Genomic DNA, 14,809 nt, shown 5'->3' on the forward strand with positions numbered 1-14,809 from the left:
CGCAATGGTTAGCGCGTTCGGCTGTTAACCGAAAGGTTGGTGGTTCAAGCCCATCCGGGAGCGGTGTTGTGACGTCTCAGATGTTACGTAAAAAGTCAAGGTTTTTCCACAATACCTGACGACCATTTAATTTTTGGGCTTCCGTGGCTCAATGGTTAGCGCGTTCGGCTGTTAACCAATAGGTTGGTGGTTCGAGGCCACCCGGGAGCGGTGTTGTGGGATCTCACATGTAAAGTAGAAAGCCAAAGTTTTTCCACAATACCTGACGACCATTTAATTTTTGGGCTTCCGTGGCGCAATAATTAGCGCGTTCAGCTGTTAATCGAAAGGTTGGTGGTTCGAGCCCACCCGAGAGAGGTGTTGTGGGGTCTCAGATGTAGCGTAAAAAGTCACAACTTTTCCACAATACGTGACAACCATTTAATTTCTGAGCTTTCGTGGCTCAATGGTTAGCGCGTTCGGCTGTTAGCCAATAGGTTGGTGGTTCGAGCCCACCCGGGAGCGGTGTTGTGGGATCTCAAATGTAACGTAGAAAGCCAAAGTTTTTCCACAATACCTGACGACCATTTAATTTTTGGGCTTCCGGGGCGCAATGGTTAGCGCGTTCAGCTGTTAATCGAAAGGTTGGTGGTTCGAGCCCACCCGGGAGAGGTGTTGTGGGGTCTCAGATGTAGCGTAAAAAGTCAAAACTTTTCCACAATACGTGACAACGATTTAATTTCTGAGCTTCCGTGGCTCAATGTTTAGCGCGTTCGGCTGTTAGCCAATAGGTTGGTGGTTCGAGCCCACCCGTGATGCGGTGTTGTGGGATCTCAAATGTAACGTAGAAAGCCAAAGTTTTTCCACAATACCTGACGACCATTTAATTTCTGAGCATCCGTGGCTCAATGGTTAGTGCGTTCGGCTGTTAACCAATAGTTTGGTAGTTCGAGCCCATCCGGGAGCGGTGTTGTGAGGTCTCAGATGTGACGTAAAAAGTCAAGGTTTTTCCACAATACCTGACGACCATTTAATTTTTGGGCTTCCGTGGCGCAATGATTAGCGCGTTCAGCTGTTAATCGAAAGGTTGGTGGTTGTGGGGTCTCAAATGTAACGTAGAAAGCCAAAGTTTTTCCACAATACCTGACAACCATTTAATTTCTGAGCTTCCGTGGCTCAATGGTTAGCGCGTTCGGCTGTTAGCCAATAGGTTGCGGAAAATTTTTGACTTTTTACGCTACATCTGAGACCCCACAACACCTCTCTCGGGTGGGCACGAACCTTCAACCTTTCGATTAACAGCTGAACGCGCTAATCATTGCGCCACGGAAGCCCAAAAATTAAATGGTCGTCAGGTATTGTGGAAAAACATTGGCTTTCTACGTTACGTTTGAGATCCCACAACACCGCGCCCGGGTGGGCTCGAACCACCAACCTAATGGTTAACAGCCGAACGCCCTAAACATTGCGCCACGGAAGCCCAAAAATTAAATGATCGTCAGGTATTGTGGAAAAACTTTGGCTTTCTACGTTACATTTGAGATCCCACAACGCCGCTCCCGGGTGGGCTCGAACCACTAACCTATTGGTTAACAGCCGAACGCGCTAACCATTGACCCACGGAGGCTCAGAAATTAAATGGTTGTCACGTATTGTGGAAACGTTTTGACTTTTAACGCTACATCTGAGACCCCACAACACCTCTCCCGGGTGGGCTCGAACCACCAACCTTTCGGTTAACAGCCGAACGCGCTAACCATTGCGCCATGGAAGCCCAAAAATTAAATGTTCGTCAGGTATTGTGGAAAAACCTTGACTTTTTACGTCACATCTGAGACCTCACAACACCGCTCCCGGATGGGCTCGAACCACCAATCTATTGGTTAACAGCCGAACGCGCTAACCATTGAGCCACGGAAGCTCAGAAATTAAATGGTCGTCACGTATTGTGGAAAAACTTTGGCTTTCTACGTTACATTTGAGATCCCACAACACCGCTCCCGGGTGGGCTCGAACCACCAACCTATTGGTTAACAGCCGAACGCGCCACGGAAGCCCAAAAATTAAATGCTCGTCAGGTATTGTGGAAAAACCTTGACTTTTTACGTCACATCTGAGACCTCACAACACCGCTCCCGGATGGGCTCGAACCACCAACCTATTGGTTAACAGCCGAAAGCGCTAACCATTGAGCCACGGAAGCTCAGAAATTAAATGGTTGTCACGTATTGTGGAAAAGTTTTGACTTTTTACGCTACATCTGAGACCCCACAACACCTCTCCCGGGTGGGCTCGAACCTTCAACCTTTCGATTAACAGCTGAACGCGCTAATCATTGCGCCACGGAAGCCCAAAAATTAAATGGTCGTCAGGTATTGTGGAAAAACCTTGACTTTTTACGTCACATCTGAGACCTCACAACACCGCTCCCGGATGGGCTCGAACCACCAATCTATTGGTTAACAGCCGAACGCGCTAACCATTGAGCCACGGAAGCTCAGAAATTAAATGGTCGTCACGTATTGTGGAAAAACTTTGGCTTTCTACGTTACATTTGAGATCCCACAACACCGCTCCCGGGTGGGCTCGAACCACCAACCTATTGGTTAACAGCCGAACGCGCCACGGAAGCCCAAAAATTAAATGCTCGTCAGGTATTGTGGAAAAACCTTGACTTTTTACGTCACATCTGAGACCTCACAACACCGCTCCCGGATGGGCTCGAACCACCAACCTATTGGTTAACAGCCGAAAGCGCTAACCATTGAGCCACGGAAGCTCAGAAATTAAATGGTTGTCACGTATTGTGGAAAAGTTTTGACTTTTTACGCTACATCTGAGACCCCACAACACCTCTCCCGGGTGGGCTCGAACCTTCAACCTTTCGATTAACAGCTGAACGCGCTAATCATTGCGCCACGGAAGCCCAAAAATTAAATGGTCGTCAGGTATTGTGGAAAAACTTTGGCTTTCTACGTTACATTTGAGATCACACAACACCGCTCCCGGATGGGCTCGAACCACCAACCTATTGGTTAACAGCCGAACGCGCTAGCCATTGAGCCACGGAAGCCCAAAAATTAAATGGTCGTCAGGTATTGTGGAAAAACTTTGGCTTTCTACGTCACATCTGAGACCTCACAACACCGCTCCCGGATGAGCTCGAACCACCAACCTATTGGTTAACAGCCGAACGCGCTAACCATTGAGCCACGGAAGCTCAGAAATTAAATGATTGTCACGTATTGTGGATAAGTTTTGACTTTTAACGCTACATATGAGACCCCACAACACCTCTCCCGGGTGGGCTCGAACCTTCAACCTTTCTATTAACAGCTGAACGCGCTAATCATTGCGACACGGAAGCCCAAAAATTAAATGTTCGTCAGGTATTGTGAAAAACTCTGACATTTTACGTTACATCTGAGACCTCACAACACCGCATCCAGGATGGGCTCGAACCACAAACCTATTGGTTAACAGCCGAACGCGCTAATCATTGAGCCACGGAAGCCCAGAAATTAAATGGTTGTCACGTATTGTGGAAAGGTTTTGACTTTTTACGCTACATCTGAGACCCCACAACACCTCTCCCGGGTGGGCTCGTACCACCAACCTCTCGATTAACAGCTGAACGCGCTAACCATTGCGCCACGGAAGCCCAAAAATTCAATGTTCGACAGGTATTGTGGAAAAACTCTGACATTGTATGTTACATTTGAGACGTCACAACACCGCTCCCGGGTGGGCTCGAACCACCAACCTATTGGTTAACAGCCGAACGCGCCACGGAAGCCCAAAAATTAAATGCTCGTCAGGTATTGTGGAAAAACCTTGACTTTTTACGTCACATCTGAGACCTCACAACACCGCTCCCGGATGGGCTCGAACCACCAACCTATTGGTTAACAGCCGAAAGCGCTAACCATTGAGCCACGGAAGCTCAGAAATTAAATGGTTGTCACGTATTGTGGAAAAGTTTTGACTTTTTACGCTACATCTGAGACCCCACAACACCTCTCCCGGGTGGGCTCGAACCTTCAACCTTTCGATTAACAGCTGAACGCGCTAATCATTGCGCCACGGAAGCCCAAAAATTAAATGGTCGTCAGGTATTGTGGAAAAACTTTGGCTTTCTACGTTACATTTGAGATCACACAACACCGCTCCCGGATGGGCTCGAACCACCAACCTATTGGTTAACAGCCGAACGCGCTAGCCATTGAGCCACGGAAGCCCAAAAATTAAATGGTCGTCAGGTATTGTGGAAAAACTTTGGCTTTCTACGTCACATCTGAGACCTCACAACACCGCTCCCGGATGAGCTCGAACCACCAACCTATTGGTTAACAGCCGAACGCGCTAACCATTGAGCCACGGAAGCTCAGAAATTAAATGATTGTCACGTATTGTGGATAAGTTTTGACTTTTAACGCTACATATGAGACCCCACAACACCTCTCCCGGGTGGGCTCGAACCTTCAACCTTTCTATTAACAGCTGAACGCGCTAATCATTGCGACACGGAAGCCCAAAAATTAAATGTTCGTCAGGTATTGTGAAAAACTCTGACATTTTACGTTACATCTGAGACCTCACAACACCGCATCCAGGATGGGCTCGAACCACAAACCTATTGGTTAACAGCCGAACGCGCTAATCATTGAGCCACGGAAGCCCAGAAATTAAATGGTTGTCACGTATTGTGGAAAGGTTTTGACTTTTTACGCTACATCTGAGACCCCACAACACCTCTCCCGGGTGGGCTCGTACCACCAACCTCTCGATTAACAGCTGAACGCGCTAACCATTGCGCCACGGAAGCCCAAAAATTCAATGTTCGACAGGTATTGTGGAAAAACTCTGACATTGTATGTTACATTTGAGACGTCACAACACCGCTCCCGGGAGAGCTCAAACCACCAGTCTTTTGAATAGCAGCTGAACGCGCTAACCATTGCGCCACGGAAGCCCAAAAGTTAAATGCTCGTCAGGTATTATGTAAAAACCTTGACTTTTTACGTCACATCTGAGACCTCACAACACCGCTTCCGGATGGGGTCGAACCACCAACCTATTGGTTAACAGCCGAACGCGCTAACCATTGCGCCACGGAAGCCCAAAAATTAAATGGTCGTCATTTATTGTGCAAAAACTTTGGCTTTCTACGTTACATTTCAGATCCCACAACATCGCTCCCGGGTGGGCTCGAACCACCAACCTATTGGTTAACAGCCGAACGCGCTAACCATTGAGCCACGGAAGCTCAGAAATTAAATGGTTGTCAGGTATTGTGGAAAACCTTGACTTTTTACGTCACATCTGAGACCTCACAACACCGCTCCCGGATGGGCTCGAACCACCAACCTATTGGTTAACAGCCGAACGTGCTAACCATTGCGCCACGGAAGCCCAAAAATTAAATGGTCGTCAGGTATTGTGGAAAAATTTTGGCTTTCTACGTTACATTTGAGATCACACAACACCGCTCCCGGGTGGGCTCGAACCACCAACATATTGGTTAACAGCCGAACGCGCTAACCATTGCGCCAAGGAAGCCCAAAATTTAAATGCTCGTCAGGTATTGTGTAAAAACCTTGACTTTTTACGTCACATCTGAGACCTCACAACACCGCTCCCGGATGGGCTCGAACCACCAACCTATTGGTTAACAGCCGAACGCGCTAAACATTGCGCCACGGAAGCCCAAAAGTTAAATGCTCGTCAGGTATTGTGTAAAAACCTTGACTTTTTACGTCACATCTGAGACCTCACAACACCGCTCCCGGATGGGCTCGAACCACCAACCTATTGGTTAACAGCCGAACGCGCTAAACATTGCGCCACGGAAGCCCAAATGTTAAATGCTCGTCAGGTATTGTGTAAAAACCTTGACTTTTTACGTCACATCTGAGACCTCACAACACCGCTCCCGGATGGGCTCGAACCACCAACCTATTGGTTAACAGCCGAACGCGCTAACCATTGCGCCACGGAAGCCCATAAGTTAAATGCTCGTCAGGTATTGTCTAAAAACCATGATTTTTTACGTCAAATCTGAGACCTCACAACACCGCTCCCGGATGGGGTCGAACCACCAACCTATTGGTTAACAGCCGAACGCGCTAACCATTGAGCCACGGAAGCTCAGAAATTAAATGGTCGTCAGGTATTGTGGAAAAACTTTGGCTTTCTACGTCACATCTGAGACCTCACAACACCGCTCCCGGATGAGCTCGAACCACCAACCTATTGGTTAACAGCCGAACGCGCTAACCATTGAGCCACGGAAGCTCAGAAATTAAATGATTGTCACGTATTGTGGATAAGTTTTGACTTTTTACGCTACAAATGAGACCCCACAACACCTCTCCCGGGTGGGCTCGAACCTTCAACCTTTCGATTAACAGCTGAACGCGCTAATCATTGCGCCACGGAAGCCCAAAAGTTAAATGTTCGTCAGGTATTGTGAAAAACTCAGACATTTTACGTTACATCTGAGACCTCACAACACCGCATCCCGGATGGGCTCGAACCACAAACCTATTGGTTAACAGCCGAACGCGCTAATCATTGAGCCACGGAAGCCCAGTAATTAAATGGTTGTCACGTATTGTGGAAAAGTTTTGACTTTTTACGCTACATCTGAGACCCCACAACACCTCTCCCGGGTGGGCTCGTACCATCAACCTCTCGATTAACAGCTGAACGCGCTAACCATTGCGCCACGGAAGCCCAAAAATTCAATGTTCGACAGGTATTGTGGAAAAACTCTGACATTTTATGTTACTTTGAGACGTCACAACACCGCTCCCGGGAGAGCTCAAACCACCAGTCTATTGAATAGCAGCTGAACGCGCTAACCATTGCGCCACGGAAGCCCAAAAATTAAATGGTCGTCAGGTATTGTGGAAAAACTTTGGCTTTCTACGTTACATTTGAGATCACACAACACCGCTCCCGGGTGGGCTCGAACCACCAACCTATTGGTTAACAGCCGAGCGCGCTAACCATTGCGCCACGGAAGCCCAAAAGTTAAATGCTCGTCAGGTATTATGTAAAAACCTTGATTTTTTACGTCACATCTGAGACCTCACAACACCGCTCCCGGATGGGGTCGAACCACCAACCTATTGGTTAACAGCCGAACGCGCTAACCATTGCGCCACGGAAGCCCAAAAATTAAATGGTCGTCATTTATTGTGCAAAAACTTTGGCTTTCTACGTTACATTTCAGATCCCACAACACCGCTCCCGGGTGGGCTCGAACCACCAACCTATTGGTTAACAGCCGAACGCGCTAACCATTGAGCCACGGAAGCTCAGAAATTAAATGGTTGTCAGGTATTGTGGAAAACCTTGACTTTTAACGTCACATCTGAGACCTCACAACACCGCTCCCGGATGGGCTCGAACCACCAACCTATTGGTTAACAGCCGAACGCGCTAACCATTGCGCCACGGAAGCCCAAAAATTAAATCGTCAGGTATTGTGGAAAAACTTTGGCTTTCTACGTTACATTTGAGATCCCACAACGCCGCTCCCGGGTGGGCTCGAACCACTAACCTATTGGTTAACAGCCGAACGCGCTAACCATTGAGCCACGGAGGCTCAGAAATTAAATGGTGGTCACGTATTGTGGAAAAACTTTGGCTTTCTTCGTTCCCTATAAAACACTCTTTGAAAGTGATTTCATCTTGATTGAACAATAATTAAAAATTTACCTCGATTTTTAATAACATTTTCAAAATCGACGTTTCACGGCCAAAGAAGCTTACTTTGAGTATTTCTTCACTATTTTCAAATATGTTCACTGAAACCATTATTTTTATACTTTTTGCTTTAATTCAAGCAAATGTAACGATATTCATTCAAAAAACTGTTAAAATTCAATTTTTCAATAAGAAATCGTTGTCACGGATTTTGTATCTTGAAGAAGAAAAACATGCGATTTTTTTCGGTACTTTTTTGAATGCATTTTTTTCAGGAGAAATTTTTGACCGAATTCAGCTTAATTCCCTATAAAACACTCATTAAAAGTGATTTCATCTCGATTGAACAATAAATGAAAATGTACCTCGATTTTTAATAACATTTTCAAAATCGACGTAACTCGGCCTAAGAAAAACATTTTGAGTATTTGTTCACTGTTTTCAAATATAACCACTGAAACCATTATTTTTGTAATTTTTGCGTTAATTCAAGCAAATGTAACGGTATTCATTCAACAAACTGTTAAAATTCAATTTTAAATAAGAAATCGTTGTCACGGATTTTGTATCTTGAAAAAAAAAACATGCGATTTTTTCGGTACACTTTTAAATGCATTTTTTTTGGAGAAATTTTTGACCGAATTCAGCTTAATTCCCTATAAAACACTCATTGAAAGTGATTTCATCTCGATTGAACAATAATTAAAAATTTACCTCGATTTTTAATAACATTTTCAAAATCGACGTTTCACGGCCAAAGAAGCATACTTTGAGTATTTCTTCACTATTTTCAAATATGTTCACTGAAAGCATTATTTTTATACTTTTTGCTTTAATTCAAGCAAATGTAACGATATTCAATCAAAAAACTGTTAAAATTAAATTTTTCAATAAGAAATCGTTGTCACGGATTTTGTATCTTGAAGAAAAAAACATGCGATTTTTTCGGTACACTTTTGAATGCATTTTTTTTTGGAGAAATGTTTGACCGAATTCAGCTTAATTCCCTATAAAACACTCTTTGAAAGTGATTTCATCTTGATTGAACAATAATTAAAAATGTACCTCGATTTTTAATAACATTTTCAAAATCGACGTTTCACGGCCAAAGAAGCATATTTTGAGTATTTCTTCACTATTTTCAAATATAACCACTGAAACCATTATTTTTATACTTTTTGCTTTAATTCAAGCAATGTAACGATATTCATTCAAAAAACTGTTAAAATTCAATTTTCAATAAGAAATCGTTGTCACGGATATTGTATCTTGAAGAAAAAACACATGCGATTTTTTCGGTACACTTTTGAATGCATTTTTTTTTTTGGAGAAATGTTTGACCGAATTCAGCTTAATTCCCTATAAAACACTCATTGAAAGTGATTTCATCTCGATTGAACAATAATTAAAAATTTACCCCGATTTTTAATAACATTTTCAAAATCGACGTTTCACGGCCAAAGAAGCATACTTTGAGTATTTCTTCACTATTTTCAAATATATTCATTGAAACCATTATTTTTATACTTTTTGCTTTAATTCAAGCAGTGTAACGATATTCATTCAAAAAACTGTTAAAATTCAATTTTCAATAAGAAATCGTAATCACGGATTTTGTGTCTTGAAGAAGAAAAACCTGCGATTTTTTCGGTACTTTTTTGAATGAATTTTTTTCTGGAGAAATTTTTGACCGAATTCAGCTTAATTCCCTATAAAACACTCATTGAAAGTGATTTCATCTCGATTGAACAATAATTAAAAATTTACCCCGATTTTTAATAACATTTTCAAAATCGACGTTTCACGGCCAAAGAAGCATACTTTGAGTATTTCTTCACTATTTTCAAATATGTTCACTGAAAGCATTATTTTTATACTTTTTGCTTTAATTCAAGCAAATGTAACGATATTCAATCAAAAAACTGTTAAAATTAAATTTTTCAATAAGAAATCGTTGTCACGGATATGGTATCTTGAAGAAAAGAAACATGCGATTTTTTCGGTACACTTTTGAATGCATTTTTTTTTGGAGAAATGTTTGACCGAATTCAGCTTAATTCCCTATAAAACACTCTTTGAAAGTGATTTCATCTTGATTGAACAATAATTAAAAATTTACCTCGATTTTTAATAACATTTTCAAAATCGACGTTTCACGGCCAAAGAAGCATACTTTGAGTATTTCTTCACTATTTTCAAATATGTTCACTGAAACCATTATTTTGATACTTTTTGCTTTAATTCAAGCAATGTAACGATATTCATTCAAAAAACTGTTAAAATTCAATTTTCAGTAAGAAATCGTATTCACGGATTTTGTATCTTGAAGAAGAAAAACATGCGATTTTTTTCGGTACTTTTTTGAATGCATTTTTTTCTGGAGAAATTTTTGACCGAATTCAGCTTAATTCCCTATAAAACACTCATTGAAAGTGATTTCATCTCGATTGAACAATAATTAAAAATGTACCTCGATTTTTAATAACATTTTCAAAATCGACGTTTCACGGCCAAAGAAGCATACTTTGAGTATTTCTTCACTATTTTCAAATATGTTCACTGAAAGCATTATTTTTATACTTTTTGCTTTAATTCAAGCAAATGTAACGATATTCAATCAAAAAACTGTTAAAATTAAATTTTTCAATAAGAAATCGTTGTCACGGATATGGTATCTTGAAGAAAAAAAACATGCGATTTTTTCGGTACACTTTTGAATGCATTTTTTTTGGAGAAATGTTTGACCGAATTCAGCTTAATTCCCTATAAAACACTCTTTGAAAGTGATTTCATCTTGATTGAACAATAATTAAAAATTTACCTCGATTTTTAATAACATTTTCAAAATCGACGTTTCACGGCCAAAGAAGCATACTTTGAGTATTTCTTCACTATTTTCAAATATGTTCACTGAAACCATTATTTTGATACTTTTTGCTTTAATTCAAGCAATGTAACGATATTCATTCAAAAAACTGTTAAAATTCAATTTTCAGTAAGAAATCGTATTCACGGATTTTGTGTCTTGAAGAAGAAAAACCTGCGATTTTTTCGGTACTTTTTTGAATGAATTTTATTTCTGGAGAAATTTTTGACCGAATTCAGCTTAATTCCCTATAAAACACTCATTAAAAGTGATTTCATCTCGATTGAACAATAAATAAAAATGTACCTCGATTTTTAATAACATTTTCAAAGTCGACGTTTCACGGCCAAAGAAGCATATTTTGAGTATTTCTTCACTATTTTCAAAAATAACCACTGAAACCATTATTTTTATACTTTTTGCTTTAATTCAAGCAAATGTAACGATATTCATTCAACAAACTGTTAAAATTCAATTTTAAATAAGAAATCGTTGTCACGGGTTTTGTATCTTGAAGAAAAAAAACATGCGATTTTTTCGGTACACTTTTGAATGCATTTTTTTCTGGAGAAATGTTTGACCGAATTCAGCTTAATTCCCTATAAAACACTCATTGAAAGTGATTTGAAGGTTCGAGCCCACCCGGGAGAGGTGTTGTGGGGTCTCATATGTAGCGTAAAAAGTCAAAACTTATCCACAATACGTGACAATCATTTAATTTCTGAGCTTCCGTGGCTCAATGGTTAGCGCGTTCGGCTGTTAACCAATAGGTTGGTGGTTCGAGCTCATCCGGGAGCGGTGTTGTGAGGTCTCAGATGTGACGTAGAAAGCCAAAGTTTTTCCACAATACCTGACGACCATTTAATTTTTGGGCTTCCGCGGCTCAATGGTTAGCGCGTTCGGCTGTTAACCAATAGGTTGGTGGTTCGAGCCCATCCGGGAGCGGTGTTGTGTGATCTCAAATGTAACGTAGAAAGCCAAAGATTTTGCACAATAAATGACGACCATTTAATTTTTGGGCTTCCGTGGCGCAATGGTTAGCGCGTTCGGCTGCTAACCAATAGGTTGGTGGTTCGACCCCATCCGGGAGCGGTGTTGTGAGGTCTCAGATTTGACGTAAAAAATCAAGGTTTTTACACAATACCTGACGAGCATTTAACTTATGGGCTTCCGTGGCGCAATGGTTAGCGCGTTCGGCTGTTAACCAATAGGTTGGTGGTTCGAGCCCATCCGGGAGCGGTGTTGTGAGGTCTCAGATGTGACGTAAAAAGTCAAGGTTTTTACACAATACCTGACGAGCATTTAACATTTGGGCTTCCGTGGCGCAATGTTTAGCGCGTTCGGCTGTTAACCAATAGGTTGGTGGTTCGAGCCCATCCGGGAGCGGTGTTGTGAGGTCTCAGATGTGACGTAAAAAGTCAAGGTTTTTACACAATACCTGACGAGCATTTAACTTTTGGGCTTCCGTGGCGCAATGTTTAGCGCGTTCGGCTGTTAACCAATAGGTTGGTGGTTCGAGCCCATCCGGGAGCGGTGTTGTGAGGTCTCAGATGTGACGTAAAAAGTCAAGGTTTTTACACAATACCTGACGAGCATTTAAATTTTGGGCTTCCTTGGCGCAATGGTTAGCGCGTTCGGCTGTTAACCAATAGGTTGGTGGTTCGAGCCCATCCGGGAGCGGTGTTGTGAGGTCTCAGATGTGACGTAAAAAGTCAAGGTTTTCCACAATACCTGACAACCATTTAATTCCTGAGCTTCCGTGGCTCAATGGTTAGCGCGTTCGGCTGTTAACCAATAGGTTGGTGGTTCGAGCCCACCCGGGAGCGGTGTTGTGGGATCTGAAATGTAACGTAGAAAGCCAAAGTTTTTGCACAATAAATGACGACCATTTAATTTTTGGGCTTCCGTGGCGCAATGGTTAGCGCGTTCGGCTGTTAACCAATAGGTTGGTGGTTCGACCCCATCCGGAAGCGGTGTTGTGAGGTCTCAGATGTGACGTAAAAAGTCAAGGTTTTTACATAATACCTGACGAGCATTTAACTTTTGGGCTTCCGTGGCGCATTGGTTAGCGCGTTCAGCTGCTATTCAAAAGACTGGTGGTTTTGAGCTCTCCCGGGAGCGGTGTTGTGACGTCTCAAATGTAACATAAAATGTCAGAGTTTTTCCACAATACCTGTCGAACATTGAATTTTTGGGCTTCCGTGGCGCAATGGTTAGCGCGTTCAGCTGTTAATCGAGAGGTTGGTGGTACGAGCCCACCCGGGAGAGGTGTTGTGGGGTCTCAGATGTAGCGTAAAAAGTCAAAACCTTTCCACAATACGTGACAACCATTTAATTTCTGGGCTTCCGTGGCTCAATGATTAGCGCGTTCGGCTGTTAACCAATAGGTTTGTGGTTCGAGCCCATCCGGGATGCGGTGTTGTGAGGTCTCAGATGTAACGTAAAATGTCAGAGTTTTTCACAATATCTGACGAACATTTAATTTTTGGGCTTCCGTGGCGCAATGATTAGCGCGTTCAGCTGTTAATCGAAAGGTTGAAGGTTCGAGCCCACCCGGGAGAGGTGTTGTGGGGTCTCATATGTAGCGTAAAAAGTCAAAACTTATCCACAATACGTGACAATCATTTAATTTCTGAGCTTCCGTGGCTCAATGGTTAGCGCGTTCGGCTGTTAACCAATAGGTTGGTGGTTCGAGCTCATCCGGGAGCGGTGTTGTGAGGTCTCAGATGTGACGTAGAAAGCCAAAGTTTTTCCACAATACCTGACGACCATTTAATTTTAGGGCTTCCGTGGCTCAATGGTTAGCGCGTTCGGCTGTTAACCAATAGGTTGGTGGTTCGAGCCCATCCGGGAGCGGTGTTGTGTGATCTCAAATGTAACGTAGAAAGCCAAAGTTTTTCCACAATACCTGACGACCATTTAATTTTTGGGCTTCCGTGGCGCAATGATTAGCGCGTTCAGCTGTTAATCGAAAGGTTGAAGGTTCGAGCCCACCCGGGAGAGGTGTTGTGGGGTCTCAGATGTAGCGTAAAAAGTCAAAACTTTTCCACAATACGTGACAACCATTTAATTTCTGAGCTTCCGTGGCTCAATGGTTAGCGCTTTCGGCTGTTAACCAATAGGTTGGTGGTTCGAGCCCATCCGGGAGCGGTGTTGTGAGGTCTCAGATGTGACGTAAAAGTCAAGGTTTTTCCACAATACCTGACGAGCATTTAATTTTTGGGCTTCCGTGGCGCGTTCGGCTGTTAACCAATAGGTTGGTGGTTCGAGCCCACCCGGGAGCGGTGTTGTGGGATCTCAAATGTAACGTAGAAAGCCAAAGTTTTTCCACAATACGTGACGACCATGTAATTTCTGAGCTTCCGTGGCTCAATGGTTAGCGCGTTCGGCTGTTAACCAATAGGTTGGTGGTTCGAGCCCATCCGGGAGCGGTGTTGTGAGGTCTCAGATGTGACGTAAAAAGTCAAGGTTTTTCCACAATACCTGACGAACATTTAATTTTTGGGCTTCCATGGCGCAATGGTTAGCGCGTTCGGCTGTTAACCTATAGGTTAGTGGTTCGAGCCCACCCGGGAGCGGCGTTGTGGGATCTCAAATGTAACGTAGAAAGCCAAAGTTTTTCCACAATACCTGACGATCATTTAATTTTTGGGCTTCCGATGCGCAATGGTTAGGGCGTTCGGCTGTTAACCATTAGGTTGGTGGTTCGAGCCCACCCGGGCGCGGTGTTGTGGGATCTCAAACGTAACGTAGAAAGCCAATGTTTTTCCACAATACCTGACGACCATTTAATTTTTGGGCTTCCGTGGCGCAATGATTAGCGCGTTCAGCTGTTAATCGAAAGGTTGAAGGTTCGTGCCCACCCGAGAGAGGTGTTGTGGGGTCTCAGATGTAGCGTAAAAAGTCAAAAATTTTCCGCAATACGTGAAAACCATTTAATTTCTGAGCTTCCGTGGCTCAATGATTAGCGCGTTCGGCTGTTAACCAATAGGTTGGTGGTTCGAGCCCATCCGGGAGCGGTGTTGTGACGTCTCAGATGTGACGTAAAAAGTCCAGGTTTTTCCACAATACCGGACGACCATTTAATTTTGGGGCTTCCGTGGCGCAATCGTTAGCGCGTTCGGCTGTTAACAGAAAGGTTGGTGGTTCGAGCACACCCGGGAGCGGTGCTATGAGGTCTCAGATGTTACGTAAAAAGTCCAGGTTTTTCCACAATACCGGACGACCATTGAATTTTTGGGCTTCCGTGGC

At 43.2% G+C, this 14,809-nt stretch overlaps 1 non-coding gene across 1 annotated transcript; it reads left to right on the forward strand.

Moving 5' to 3' along the window:
- The first annotated feature begins 11,577 nt into the window (after positions 1-11,577).
- On the forward strand, positions 11,578-11,650 carry TRNAS-GCU (transfer RNA serine (anticodon GCU)). The gene has a single exon. It is a non-coding gene; the product is annotated as a tRNA-Ser (tRNA).
- Positions 11,651-14,809: the final 3,159 nt, after the last annotated feature.

The sequence above is a fragment of the Phalangium opilio genome, unplaced genomic scaffold, assembly GCF_054372755.1.
Source record: "Phalangium opilio isolate 3A_F unplaced genomic scaffold, DU_Popi_V2 ptg000087l_1, whole genome shotgun sequence".
NCBI classification, from domain to species: Eukaryota; Metazoa; Arthropoda; class Arachnida; order Opiliones; family Phalangiidae; genus Phalangium; species Phalangium opilio.